This window comes from Alosa alosa, chromosome 23 (genome assembly GCF_017589495.1).
Source record: "Alosa alosa isolate M-15738 ecotype Scorff River chromosome 23, AALO_Geno_1.1, whole genome shotgun sequence".
In the NCBI taxonomy this organism is placed as follows: domain Eukaryota; kingdom Metazoa; phylum Chordata; class Actinopteri; order Clupeiformes; family Clupeidae; genus Alosa; species Alosa alosa.
Genome location: NC_063211.1, coordinates 9,361,383 through 9,376,882, shown reverse-complemented (window position 1 = coordinate 9,376,882; position 15,500 = coordinate 9,361,383). Strand labels below are relative to the sequence as shown.

At 47.0% G+C, this 15,500-nt stretch overlaps 1 protein-coding gene across 2 annotated transcripts in view; it reads left to right on the top strand.

Annotated features, from left to right (window-relative positions):
- The window catches only part of pdlim5b (PDZ and LIM domain 5b), an 80,423-nt gene that overhangs the window by 32,935 nt on the left and 31,988 nt on the right, over window positions 1–15,500 (top strand). The gene's annotated exons all lie outside the window — the stretch shown is intronic.

Genomic DNA, 15,500 nt, shown 5'->3' with positions numbered 1-15,500 from the left:
TAGCCCTTTAAAAATCCAGAGTCCATTTGTTGTATGGTCTTGTGTGTGTGTGTGTGTGTGTGTGTGTGTGTGTGTGTGTGTGTGTGTGTGTGTGAGAGAGAGAGAGATAAAGGGTTTTTTAACCCTTGAGGAATTTCAACATCTCTGTTTTCCTGGAATAGATGCCACATTTCTTTGAGTAGAACAAGCGTTGCAAAAGACTGACGTTACTCAACCGCACACGTGAACACCGCCTCTGCACTATGTCAATGTGCTTTTGTAAATGACAGGACTTGCACCTGCGATCCCAGCAGTGCGAAACCTCCTCCGTACACCGTGGTAAATACGCTGTAAAGTACCCACATGGTCCTTCCCCCTGCCATGCTCTGCTCTGCACTGCCGTCTCTCTCCCTCATCCGGTCCCAACAGTGACAGATTTAAGAAGCTTTAAGCACTAAGTAATGAGCAAAAACAGACCCCAAATCAGCCCTGCTGCGCTGCGGCCTGTAATCCAGTAGTAATGGGTGCCTGTGATGGATGTTCAATGAAACATCAAATGCAAGTGCTTCGCCACAGCAGAACACTCCGAATGGGAAAATAATGGGTTGGTGCTGTTTCTTCTTCTTCTTCTTCTTCTTCTTCTTCTTCTTCTTCTTCTTCTTCTTCTTTCTTCTAGTTCAGAGCTGTCCGTAGTTCTCGTATGATAAGCGACCCTGGGGTGTTTTTTGGCTTTGCCTGGCAGCAGTTGTCATGAGGAGTGTCAGTGAAGGCTGGCACATGCAGTGTGTTGGAGTGGTAGCTGTTGAAGTAGAACCACTTGGAATGCCCCTCTGGAAACGGAACGTTCTGGAGAATTCCATCCAAACCCCCCCCCCACACACACACACACACACACACACACACAAAAGTATTTTTCCCGTCAGTTCAGCAAAATTTAGAATGTATTGATTCCATCAGCTCGTTTCAAACCACATTGATTTCTGGACTCTCTAACTCTTATTTTTTTGTTCTCTCTCCGCGAGTAAAAAGCTGCTTTTCCAAAAAAAAATATGGAAATGGCGCCTCTCGTCTGCTTCAAGCAATGTTTTTTGTCCCATATCTGTCTCTGATCCCAAACCCTTGTCAGATGGTATCCTCCTGCTTCCCCTGTTTTGCGAGTACAAGTGTACGAAATCTATTGTGCCAGAATGGTGATTCATGGGATGTGTGAAGATCCAGTGAAGGTCCTCCCACCATAAGCCGGGCTAATGCTTTAAGTCCAACCTCAGTCCCCCCTGGCCCCAGGAGCCTGAGAGAACAGGATGGATTTGGACAGGTGCAGGAAGAGAAGTCCCACCGACCCCAAAGCGCTCCAGGCTGTGCTCGTAAGATGGGGTCTCTGTGTGCATGTCGGAATCAGACGCATGCTATGAGGCGAAGAGAGTCAGCACAGGCCCTTCTCAAATACTAGCCATCAGATCTGTGCAGCTCTTGCTGAGCAAGAGGGAGAGGTGGGAGATTTGAGTTACAAAAGATTTCCTCAACTTCATTGGAAACAATTTCGAGATATTTAAAACAATGATGAGATATTTGACAGGCTGTAGCCTAGTTCTCAACATTATTTACAATTGTAGTCATAAATTGACGATGGATACAATGTTAATTGCTATTTTGGTTATATCAAATGGTTTATATTAATCTTTCTGACTGATTTTTTTTGTGCTGTATTGAATCATTTCTTAAACATTTGTGAGCCTTGCAGTGAAAACCTTGAATACGTCTCTCGCACGTCAAACTGTGTGTTATATAAACTCTGAGCTGAGGACATTCTTTATGGAAATCTGGCCTCATACAAGTTCCATCAAATAACAGCGTCCTTTCTGGCTGCTTGTGCTTGTGCTTGTGCTTGTGCTTGTGCTTGTGTGTGTGTGTGTGTGTGTGTGTGTGTCTGAAACTGTGAGAGACATGCAGGCTAACTCAGATGGCTTGCGCCTTGCTTTAATAAAAGAATTTTACGATGTGACAGGCACTCTGTATCCAAGAAGCCGTCCACATTTGGCCAGCAGTTTCAGGTCTGCTTGGGGAAAGGAGAGCCATCCTCCCATTCATCTGGAAGGCTAGTGAGAGCAAATGCTGACATGCGAAGCTCAACTCGGATGGGTATTAGGTTTTATTCAACGTTAGACTGTCTCAAGTTATTCCTTGATTTAGTGGGCTTTTAGCGTGCACATCACTTTGATCCTGCAGGTGTATGTGTATGTGTGCTGTATGATATGGTGTTCATTAGATGACTGCTAGTAGGTAGTGGAAAGTCCTACATGTCTGTGCAAAGTGGGATTCTCATGAATTCCAGTCGTGTAGGAACAAAGTCCTAATCTTATATTAAGCACTTGTGATATCCATTAACGCCAGAGTACAGCCAAAAGGAGGCCGAGCTCAGATAACGCTGTGATTTGCTATGAAAGTGTGCTTTGAAAGTCTTTCTTATACAGAGAGCACACACACACACACACACACACATACACACACATACACACACACACACACACACACACACACACACACACACACACACACACACACACACACACACACACAGAGAACCACACATTTAGATATATATTTAGAGGGTATGCTCCAATGACAGACAGATGGCTTTAAATCTGTGCCCAAACAATTTGCCTGTATAGTAACTCGATGCCCTGTAGCAGATTTACTTACATTCTGCAACAGGAGTCTATAAGTGCCTGTCAAGGAACCATGAAGGCACTTACACTCAGCTCAGCCCCCAGCCCCCCACACACACACACCTATCCGCTTCACCCCTCCAGGTCTGCCAGGAAGAAGGGCACTTATAAGCACTCCGCCTTTCAGCATGCCCCGAGGAGACTGGGTGGAAGTGACCCGCATCAGTGTACGGCAAGCACAGAGCCCTTGGCGTGTATCAAAGGCGATAGGCTACATCACACACATCTTTTCTTCACGTCCTCTCTCGCTATTATCCGTCACTCAGCGGCAGGGTCAGGCATCCCTTCTCCGTCTCACGCTCCCTCTCTCTCTCTTGTGCTCTCTCTCTCTCTCTCTTGTGCTCCCTCTCTCTCTCTCTCATGCTCTCTCTCTCTCTCTCTCTCTCTTGTGCTCTCTCTCTCTCTTGTGCTCCCTCTCTCTCTTGTGCTCTCTCTCTCTCTCTTTCTCTCTCTCTCTCTCTCTCTCTCTCTTGCTCTCTCTCTCTCTCTCTCTCTCTTGTGCTCTCTCTCTCTCTCTTGTGCTCTCTCTCTCTCTCTCTCTTGTGCTCTCTCTCTTTCTCTCTCTCTTGTGCTCTCTCTCTCTCTCTCTTGTGCTCTCTCTCTCTCTCTCTCTTGTGCTCTCTCTCTCTCTCTCTCTCTCTCTTGTGCTCTCTCTCTCTCTCTCTCTCTCTTGTGCTCTCTCTCTCTCTCTCTTGTGCTCTCTCTCTCTCTCTCTCTCTCTTGCTCTCTCTCTCTTGTGCTCTCTCTCTCTCTCTCTCTCTTGTGCTCCCTCTCTCTCTCTTGTGCTCTCTCTCTCTCTCTCTCTCTCTTGTCTCTCTCTCTCTCTCTCTCTCCCTTCTCTCTTCTTCTCTCTCTCTCTTCTGCTTCTTCTTTGTTTGGGTCCATGTAAGACACGAGAAAAGGCAGAAATAGACAGCAGCAGCATTCGCTGTCCCACACTCTCCTCCTGCCCCCCCCCCCCCCCCCCCCGTCTTGTCTGAGGGTTCCAGTATCTGTCTGTGAATGCATTGTGGTTTTTGGTGCCCCTCTCTGCTCTTAGTAGGCCTCTGCCAATGTCAGCTTTTAAAAAGCCGCCTGCTTCTTCAATCTTCATTCACCCGTTTACAGCCAGCTGGGGTCCAGGGGAAGCGTGGGAGGGGGAAGACAGTGTGTGAAGTGGTTTTCAAGTACCCCAGAGTTTGGGTTGGGTTGGGGATGGGGGTCTTGACACGACACAACTGGCTCTCTCACATTTCAGGGAAGCGTCACACATTAAGGGAAAAGGGTGCCGTCCAGAATAGCATTCTACATTTAAAAGCATTTCAGGTATTTTTTTAATTATTATTAATTTCCAACATCAACTATTTCAAGAAACTGATTGATAATAATTACAGATAAATAAAAGAAAACAGAACAACAGACAGAGCAAAGAAGGAGGACGATAATAAATGAATAAATACCATACCTCAGTTTTTGAGGTACAAGGAACCCCTTTACTCTGCAGAGGGGGAAGGGGGGGGGGGTGCTATGTGTGTGGTGTGTGTGTGTGTGTGTGTGTGTGTGTGTGTGTGTGTTTGTGTCAGAGGCTGTGTGCATCCGGATGTCAAGAGACTCAGTTTAATTAGGACTGGAGTGTGTGTGTGTGTGTGTGTTTCACAGTGGGTGTGCCTGTGCATGTGGGTGAGCGAGTTTCATAGAGATGTAAGCATGTATTTTGTGTGTGTGTGTGTGTGTATGTGTGTGTGTGTGTGTTCGTGTGTCATATTTATGAGCTTCTCTGGTGTGGCTGGCCTGTCTGCCAGTGCTCCTAGAAGGTCAAAGAAAAACACCATGTTTCTCCCAGTCTCGCATCTGTCAATCTTTTTGTTTTAGCTAAAATTAGAACCCTCTGAATATTTTCCAGCTGAGCAGGCACAGTCAGATTTTTCTACTTTTGTTGACCTTTTCTGCTGGCTTGAGAAAGTGTTACTCTTTAACTGGATGCTGCGGGGGAATGATCATCAACTACAAACTCCAGAGCTGTGGTTCAAAAGGTCACTCCAACAGCCATGGAAAAGCTAGCTTTGTTTTTTGTTTATTTGGCTGCTGTCACGCACACAAACACACACACACACACACACACACACATGCACACACACACACACATATGCAAAGCCTACATAATATACATTACAGTGATGTAGTATTAGCTGCATTAACATAGTATTAATTGCTTCCTAAGGTCTCCTCTGCATTGTAGCTTGAATGTTATTCGAATGTAAGTCGCTTTGGATTACAGTCACACAGACACTTGCAGGAGCCACCCGTATAGCTGTAACTTCTGAACTCTGGGACAGCCACACACACACACACACACACAAGCACACGCATGCACACACCCAGCATCACACTTGCCAAACCACACACACACACACACACACACACACACACACACACACACACACACACACACACACACACACACAGAGCATGCAAGCATACATTCCCACACACACACACACACACACACACACACACACACACACAGAGCATGCAAGCATACATTCCCACACACACTTGCCGAACCACAAAGCTGTATCTCCTCAATCCTGAGACAGCCCAGAGACCCATCTACCGCATCCTTATCTTCCATTGTGTCCAGCTTGGGTGGTCAGTCGGTCCAGGGCGTCCTCGTCTCCCTCGCTCCTCTGAAGCATCTCCGTCGTCCCAGATGCAGCCACACAACGCAGACCACCTGAAGGTGTCAGAATGAAGCGCTGATTCAGAGCTCTCTTCTGCTCTGCCGCCCCCACACTGCAGATGCCTGGATGTACAGTACATTAACCACAACGCAGCCAAAGAGTACTGCTCGCTTGGTTTATTGTGTATTTATACAATACATGTGTTGTGAAATAAAGTACGCTAGAAGTACACAGAAAATAGTTTTTATGGGGAAAAAATGATGGGTTCCTCAATTCCTTTGTCTATGGAGAGGGGAGGTTAAAGTTCCGTTTAAAGGTTCTCCAAGGTGAGCTCTCTCATTTGAAGTTGGATGACTTCTCTAGTCTAGATGAATGATTCCTTTGTCTGTGCCAAATAGCCTAGCTGTTTTCCAGAGGCGCCTAATAGTTATTTTGTCCTGAGCTACCATGAATTCCCAGACAGGCCAGGTGGCTCCATAATGGCTGCTGTTGGAGGAGTCCTGCTGTCCCGGGCAGGCAGGGACTTAGTGAGGGTGCGCTCTGGTGCTGATTGGTGACTCAGTGCGTCAGTATTCAGAAACAAGACTCCTTTGTCTCTCTCTTGTCCTCCGTTTGGTCAGCGTCGGTCGCCATGGGTGCTTTTGCACGGCCTAGAGCGGGCCACGGCGAAAAGGCATTCTGTGGCATGTCCGTCACGCTGACCTGCCACGTCACGCGCTGTGCCGCTGCCCCCCACCCACATGCCACCGTGACCCCTCTGCTGCTCGGTCCACAGGCATGCCCAGAGCAACCAGCTACGGCCATTTGGGAGTGTGTGTTGTGTCGGTGTGTGTGTGTGTGTGTGTGTGTGTGTGTGTGTGTGTGTCCACAGGCATGCCCAGAGCAACCAGCTACGGCCATTTGGGAGTGCGTGTTGTGTCGGTGTGTGTGTGTGTGTGTGTGTGTCGGTGTGTGTGTGTGTGTGTGTGTGTGTGTGTGTGTGTGTGTGTGTGGTGTGTGTGTGGTGTGTGTGTGTGTGTGTCCACACAGGCATGCCCATAGCAACCAGCTACGGCCATTTGGTAGTGTGTGTTGTGTCGGTGTGTGTGTGTGTCGGTGTGTGTGCGTCCACAGACATGCCCATAGCAACCAGCTCCCGCCATTTGGGAGTGTGTGTTGTGTGTGTGTGTGTGTGTGTGTGTGTGTGTCGGTGTGTGTGTGTGTGTGTCGGTGTGTGTGTATGTCCACAGACATGCCCACAGCAACCATCTACAGCCATTTGGGAGTGTGTGTTTGTGTGTGTATGTGTCGTTGTGTGTGTGTGTGTGTGTGTGTGTGTGTGTGTGTGTGTGTCCACAGACATGCCCACAGCAACCATTTACGGCCATTTGGGAGGTTAACTCCCTTGAAAACAACACGCCATTGAATACATTCCTTTATCTTCCTTTTTTCATCTGGCTGTTTATGTGTTCTGTCTTTCTTTCTCTTCCTCTTTTTACCTTCTGTATCTCTCACTCTCCAATGGCTTCCCCCTCACACTGTGCAACTCTACACATCAGGTCACCGCTTAGTCAGTGGAGCAAACTAGTCAGCTCGCCAAGCACCTGTTCATTTTCTGCAACTGAGACTGGGTGTGTATGTGTGTGTGTGTGTGTGTGTGTGTGTGTGTGTGTGTGTGTGTGTGTGTGTGTGTGTGTGTGTCTTGTATTTGTGTGTTTGGAAGTGTGTTTGTGTGTGTGTGTGTGTGTGTCTGTGTGTGTCTGTGTGTTTGTCTGTGTGTGTGTGTGTCTTGTGTATTCGTGTCTTTGTATGTATGTGTGTGTGTGTGTGTTTGTGTGTGTATTTTGTATTTGTGTGTTTGTATGTGTATGTGTGTGTGCATGTGTGAGTCGTGTTTCGTGTGTGTGTGTATGTGTGTCTCTGTGTGTGTGGGTGCTGTATCTGCATTACTATGGAACATACACTGCTCAGCCTTTCAATGTGAACACCACAGGGAGCCTGCCTCTGTGTGATTCCCTCACCCTAATGAGCGCCATGTTATGTTCTCTCTCGGTCCACTCCGTGTTATCATCTGCCCGGGATCCCCAGGGCCACTCCAGCATTTCCCAGGTACATCTCTCATCACATCGTAATTCAACCCCGGAGATGCCATAAGTACATATTAGTTGTCAACACTCTAAGGTTGCCTCAGGCGCAATGCTGATGGGGAAATGTTTGTTGAGTCCAATCCTCTCCTTTGAGTGTAGATGCACTGAAAGATTCTTCAGAGTTTATTTTAGTGGTGGTGGGGGGGGGGGGGGGGTTACATGTTGGAAGGTTTTTTGTCTTTCATTGAATCCAGGTATAGGTTCTGAAACATGCCTTCTCTATGGTTTTAATTATTCAGCTCTCTAGTGTACTAGTCCTTGGCTGGCTACCCTGAGACACATTCATAAAACCTGGGAGAGACATTATGAAACATCTGCTTTTCGTGTGTGAGTCTGCACGTGTGTTTGTGTGTGTGTGTGTGTGTGTGTGTGTGTGTGTGTGTGTGTGTGTGTGTGTGTGTGTGTGTGTGTGTGTTTATGTGTGTGTGTGTGTGTCAGCGTGTGTGTGTGAGTGTGTGTGCGTGTGTGTGTGGCTGTGTGTTTGTGATTGTGTGTGTACAGGGGGTGCAAGACAGCCTTCCTCTGAGTGCTTACAGTCTTCATAGTAGTATTCCTATGAAACAGATTTGTCTGAAATTCCCACATGGCTTATTCCGAATCGGACCTGAACTCTTGACCTGACATTTACTAAGTAAGTAACTCTGCCCAACTACAGTAGTTTTGAATGTTTTGAATGTTTTTAGTAAGTCACACTGGAGAAGTCATAGTCCCCTTTATGGTCCTGTTTCCTGTTTTATAGCACTTCAGAGTTTTACTGTATACAGAATCCTCTCCATCTTTACAGCAGATCTCTTCGTAGAGAAATATTTATTCGGACGGAAGAAGAAATATACCATATTATGCGGCTGAATCTGGCCACGGAGCTTCTCGTTAAGTTGGCCATGAAACACCTTAAGTAGAAGCAAGTAAGTTCAAAGAAATGTCTTAAAAGTTTAACTCACCAGCGGATAGCAAGAAGAATCTTAATGAGTCCTCTTGGCTTACTAAAAATAAGTCCTTCAGTCTTTTGGACACCTCAACTGTTGTTTGTGTGTGTGTGTGTGTGTGTGTGTGTGTGTGTGTGTGTGTGTGTGTGTGTGTGTGTGTGTGTGTGTGTGTGTGTGCTACAACCTGCTCAGCTCAGCAGCCTGTCTACACATCTACAGGACAGACTTCTCACTGTGTCTTTTTCTTGTTCTCCACTTATTTTCTCTCTTATTTTCCACTCTTCTCTCTCTCTCTCTCTCACTCTCTCTCTCTCTCTCCCTCTCTCCCTCTCCCCCTCTCCCCTGTGTTGGGCGATTCCCCAGCTGCTCTGAGCTCAGCGGACTCGTCGGCGGCACCTGTGAGCTTCAGCGCAGCAGCCCCCTCATTAGCCGCTTCTGAACTCTCTGCCCCGCGAGCGTGAGCGAGGCGTCTCGCTGGGGTGATTCACCGCTGATGCACCCACCAGCGGACACCATCAAGCGAGCTAACCGCTCCATTCCGCCCCACTCCTTCACCCCCCCTGACCCCCCCAGACCTTCACTTCTGTCAGCCAGAGTCAGGCTGCTGCTGGTGGTTTTCCTGGGGAGCCCCAGGGCAGGAAAGGCCCGTGGAGGGAGAGGAGGATGAGGAGGACGAAGAGGAGGAGGTGGGATTGGGGTAGGAGGAGGAGGAGGAGGTGGTATTAGGGGAGGAGGAGGTGGAATTGGGGGAGGAGGAAGAGGAGGTGGGATTGGGGTAGGAGAAGGAGGTGGGATTGGGGTAGGAGGAGGAGGTGGGATTGGGGTAGGAGGAGGAGGTGGGATTGGGGTAGGAGGAGGAGGTGGTATTAGTGGAGGAGGAGGAGGATGGGGGGGGGCTTGTCTGGGCCTCTGATGAGTGATGCGGGCGGCCCGGTCTCTGAAGCCTCTCCGTCACTCAGACGTATGGCATGTGCCAGACTGTTGCTCTTGGCCGCTGTTCTGCGATTGGCCGAAACCTCTGCCATGTTCTCCCAGACTTCGGGGGGGATTGTTGGAAGTGTGAGCAGTGTTGGGGGAGAGAAAGACAGAGAGTTTGAGAGATATAAAGTTGGGGCAAAAGAGGGATAATGAGAGAGGGAAAGAGAGGCACAGAGAAGGGAAAGGAAAGAAGAGAAGGTGACTAAGAGAGGGAGATAAAGAGAGAACTAGAGCATGCGTGACTGAGAGAGAGAGAGAGAGAGAGAGAGAGAGAGAGGGAGATAAAGAGAGAACTAGAGCATGCGTGACTGAGAGAGAGAAGGTGAGATAAGAGAGGGAGATAAAGAGAGAACTAGAGCATGAAAGACTGAGAGAGAGATAAAGAGAGGCAGAGACTGAGAGAGAGAGGGAGAGGGAGAGAGAGGAAAAGAGAGAAGAGAGAAGGGAGAGAGAGAGGGAGAGAGAAGAGAGAGAGAGAGAGGAGAGAAAGAGAGAGAGAGAGAGAGAGAGAGAGAGAGAGAGAGAGAGAGAGGGAGATAAAGAGAGAACTAGAGAGAGAACTGAGAGAGAGGAGAGAGAGAGAGAGAGAGAGGGAGATAAAGAGAGAACTAGAGAGAGACTGAGAGAGAGAGGGAGAGAGGGAGAGAGAGAGAGAGATAAAGAGAGAACTAGAGCATGCGTGACTGAGAGAGAGGGAGAGAGGGAGAGAGAGAGAGAGGGAGATAAAGAGAGAACTAGAGCTGAGAGAGAGACTGGAGAGAGAGAGAGAGAGAGGAGATAAAGAGAGAACTAGGAGCATGAGGAGCATGAGACTGAGAGAGAGAGAGAGAGAGGGAGAGAGAGAGAGAGAGAGAGAGAGAGAGAGAGAGAGAGAGGAGAGAGAGGGAGAGAGAAGAGTGGGAAAATAAGAGAAAAAAAGTGTGTGAGAGAGAGAGAGAGAGAGAGAGAGAGAGAGAGAGAGAGAGAGAGAGAGAGAGAGGACACCAGCATTGTTTGTTTGTTTTAGTAGTATGAGACTCTGACAGCTCAGTGAGGGCCAGGCCAAAGTGATCAGCATAACCCCACCGCTGATGACTTTCCCAGACGCTGCTGCTCTGCACACACTGAGATGCATTCTGGCTCCTGTCTGTGTTCGGAACCTGGTCTTATGGGATCGTACCATATCGATCATGTCTTAGTTTTCTGTTCCTTGTATTCTTAGTGGACTTCAAAATATGTCATACAAAGTAAAATAAAATAGTGGTGATAGAGCCCAGCCCTCAAATTATATAATATCTTTTTATTTATTTGGGTCCCTAATATGATTTTTATTTTCTCTTCACTGTGAGCATTGAGAATAGCCGGACGGCTGAAACGTCTGCTCTTGCTCCCAAAATTAAATGAAAAAACTCTTTCTGTAGACTTTGTTTAAGTCATTTCTTTCAGTGTGCGAACTACTCCTCTCTCTCTCTTCAACTCTTGGTTTAAACGCACCTGGCTAAACTCTAGATCATCTGAGCGCAACAATACTCCCCTGCATCCTATTTTCTCTTCATTGTCAGCACAAAACAAAGCATATAGCAGAGGGAAGAAGGAAGTAGCAGCATACTAGTGCTAATTCAACTATGCTAAATAGGGGGCCCAGGGGGTTTACGATGTCATTCTAACTATCGCATGTTGTTTTGAGGTTTATCTGTGATTGATTGTACTGTCCTTGAGCTCATAGATCGTGCTGCAGGGATATCATGACCTCACCAGACAGAGTTATGCAAATAATGAACTAAATGCCTTTGTTCATGGCTTGGCAAGCGCAACAACAGCCCACTAAATCACTCGGCTGGATTCGGTTGACGCGGGGAATTTAAAAATCATAAACATTGGACATGAGATGAAACGTTGACCCCAAAAGTTTTCTTTTGTCCTCTCTCTCCTCTTTCTCTCTCTCTCTCTCTCTTTCTCTCTCTCTCTCTCACACACACACACACCTTACCTTGAATTTCTTATCTATCCATCTATCTATCTACACACGCACACATACACACACACACACACACACACACACACACAGTGTTTGTTTATTAGATTACAGTGCAGGAGGAGGAGGAAGCCCAGAAGCTGATGTGCTCCTGGCCAGGTTGATTTTCATATGAAAAGTGCCCGTGGTGCCTGAGGGGATGAAAGGCGGCTTTATTTATCTGACGCCAGGTGTCTGGGTTAGTAGATGACCAGTGCTGACCTCAAGACGCCACAGCAAATACCAGGACAGCACAGAGACTCCGCCACCTGCATAAGGCTTCTCTTCTCTTGTCTTCTCTCCTCCTTTCTTCTCTCCTCTCCTTTCCTCTTTTCTCTTTTCTCTTGTCTCCTCTTATCTTTTCACTTCACTCCTCTTCTCTTCTCTCCTTCTCTTCTCTTCTTTTCTCTCCTCTCCTCTCCTCTCTTCTCTTCTCTTCTCTTCTCTTCTCTCTTCTCTTCTCTTCTCTTCTCCTCTCCTCTCTTCTCTTCTCTTCTCTCCTCTCTTCTCTTCTCTCCTCTCTTCTCTTCTCTTCTCTTCTCTTCTCTTCTCTTCTCTCTTTTCTATTTCTTGTCTTCTCTTCTCTTTATCTTCTCTTCTCATCTCTTCTCTTCTTTTCCCTTATTCTGTCCTCTCTTCTCTTTTCTTCTCTTCTCTCTTTTTATGTCTCTCGCGATGCGTCTGTGTCTGGAGTGGACTGTCCAGTCTAACTGAATTTCTCTTTGAATAGCCATGGCCTAATTCCCCTTAACCCAGCCCTTTATATGTTGAATGTGTCGTGGAATGACTCTTTATTAATTTAGGGCACATGTTTATGCCTTTTTGAAACCCTAGCCCAGCTCTTTTTTAGTCGCTGCGAGACTCACAAGATCGCTGCCCAGTCTGCTGTCGTCCAGAACACGCAGAAAACATTCATTCGGAAGATCTGATGATTCCTTCACAGTCAAAACACCTTCCAACACCCCCGCTGTTTTTTTAGTGTGGAGCAGCCCAGATGTCTGCAAGAGGACCACCCCCGAGAAGAACTCCTCTCCTCTGGTATCTGGAATGGGGAGATTGTGGCCTGTGGATCCTGGCTGCTGGTTCTGTTCCTCCGCACCACGTTGGAGCCATTTGCCACACTCTGGGATTCATTTGCGTTTCGCCGCTGATAAACCTGAGTGACTTTGGCGTGGCCGAGCCGAGTTAACACATCGGTTCAATCATCGCTGCCTTTCATTCCATTCCCAACACTGCCATTGGTGCCCCCCCCCCCCCCCCCCCCACCCCCCCAACAACCTCACTTTGCTTTCTCCCTAACGATCCTCACTTTGCTTTCTCCCTAACGATCCTCACTTTGCTTTCTCCCTAACGATCCTCACTTTGCTTTCTCCCTAACGATCCTCACTTTGCTTTCTCTTCTCACACCCACCACATTCATCATTTATTTTCCCTCTATTCATTCTTGTGTTCTTGTTCTTGCCCCGTCCAACAGTTGTTGTTTTTCTTTTCGTCTGCCAATCCATCTTTCCTATCTCTCCCTCCTGACCTCTCCCCCGGTGATCCCGTGATGATCCCGGGTCTTTGGCTGGATGGACAATGTGAATGCTGAATCTTCTCTCCCACAACCACCCCGCTCCTTTTATGGAAGAGACGGACAGACAGGAAGTGTGACAGTGTTCCGGAACGAACCGGGCTGCTGACTCACAGTGGTTGTTATTGGAGACAAGAAGGGCACATTGTCCCTAGCGCGGCAGACTTGTTTGTGAGGCTTTTGGCCGCATGTTTGGTTTTAATGGAGATTAATGAGAAAAAGCTGAAACCAAGTCTGGACTTGGTCTGACTGCACAGTCTCTGGCATATGCCAGGGTGCGAATGCCAACCTCATGAATGCTCACAATTTTCAGTTGTCTCTTATCAAAACAACACTCAGGCATTTTCTCACACATTGCGAATGTATCACATACCTCAGGTATCTAGTGCCAATTTTTGTTTCCTCAAAGAACAGATCGCATCATTCTTGGTGCAACCTAAATATGTTTTTTATGGATTTGGCATTGAGGCTAATGGTCTGAATGTGTTGTCGCTAATATACATTTTTGTTTCTTAGCCAAGTTAGGGCAGTTCAAGGGGAAGCATTACCTTGTTTAGTGGTATTCTCAGCTATTGAGCTGCAGAACAGGTTGTGGGGGCATTCATCAGTTAGTAGAAATCAATGGCATTCAGATGGCATTCTTCCACCAAACCCTGTCAACCAGCATCAATCTGTTAGCCTTCAACACAGTGTATTAGATATCAGAGAGCCTTTCATGCGGAGTTAAATGCCAGAGTGATGGCCAATGTCATTAGTCTGATTTATGTCAGCACTGTGTAAAGGATGACAAATGTGGTCACAGAAGTTGCAGATGTGAATTCCAGTCAGGAAACTTTATATCACATTTGCTGATTGGAGTACCCTCGTCTCATGCAATACATTGAACCAGTCGCGTTGGCTATATCCTCCCAGGCTCTGACTCACTTCCATAAGACTCAGTTCTTTCAGACACAGTGTGTAATCTCACTTTCTAGCAGTCCCCACCCATCCATGCTGCACTGACACCTGCACTGACACCTGCACTGACAGGATCCGAGCGAGCGACTGTCAATGTTATCTGTCTACACTGGATCCGTTAAATACTCTTCTAATGATCTTAATTAAATGCTCTTCTATTGTGTCCTACTTCTAATTCGAAATCACAGAGCAAAGCGAGCGAAAGAAAGAAAATAGAAACTGGGCGTCCGACAAAAGTTCTCTCAAAACGTCGCGCTGCTCGCGTCACTTGTAGTCAGGACACTCCAATGGAAAACAATCTAATTAAACAGATTTCATTGCTAATGTTCGCTCACATCGTGTCCGGTTAGGACATGGTGTAACACCTGTCCAGATCTGCCTTAACCCATTCACGCTGGATGCTGCACGACGCAACATTCTATCTCCCGCCGGATGCTGCATAGCGCAACATTGAATCTCCCGCCGGATGCTGCATAGCGCAACATTGAATCTCCCACTGGATGCTGCGTAGCGCAGCATGCTTTTTATTTCATGTTTCTAGGTGCTACAGAGGCTTAAATATTAATTATTTTGGTAGACGTTGACAATTTTTAGTATTTTTTCAGAAAACTCTCAGGAAATAAGGTTATTTAGTCTAGAATGTCATAGGATTCTATAGGCGTTTTTAGCAGGCATTTTAGGAGTAAATGGGTTAAGTAAAGGGGTTGTAGGTCTACTCCTAGGTCCCATGCATTGCAGTGTGTCACATAGTGGTGTGCACCAGTATCAGAAAAATCAAGTTGGCAAAGACTATACCAAGTGCATTCCTCTAATCCAAGGGAAAAGTTTCTAGAGCACTATGGCATGCATCATAATTTCAAGATCTATATCCGTTCATGAGTCAGAAGAAAGATTTGCTTTACTTGTTTATCCTATTACTCACTGAAGAAGGACTGGTTGTCTTGTGGTGTGACAATTTTCTGTGAGGATTGAGCTGTACAGATATCCAGAGCCCAAGCAGATCGAGCCTAACCCGCTCTGACATGTTCATCCCCGGATTTGACCAAACCCTGGACCATACCCATCACCGCAACATACTTTTGTAATGGCAGAAGGTTGAGATTCCACTCAAGAGAGATTCCTGCAAGAGGATGAGAAAAGGTTCTCGTGTAAATCTCTCTGACAGTAGAGGACACATTCTGCTGCGGTGGATCTGCAATCTGTTTTCCTACCGTACACACACACACACATGCACACATGCACACACACACACACAATCATGCCGTGTCAGGTTTAGGGTAAAAAACAGGCAAAATGATGCAAGGGCAGCCAGCACAGTTCTTTTTTATATTTGGTGGGATCCACATGATCTTAGCCATGCTCACCTCATCATGCTCTCTATCACTTTCTCTCTCTCTCTCTCTCTCTATCTCCCTATTCGGCCTTTTCTTTAGTGTTTTTCGTGCCATCTCTTAGGTGTGTTCACTTGCCATTGCGTGCCCTCTCTGAGGTGTGTCTGAAGCTCTGTGCTTAATGGGCTTCTCAAAATAGAGTTCAGGGAACCACACACTGTGGGTTAGGCGGGAATTGATTACACCCGATC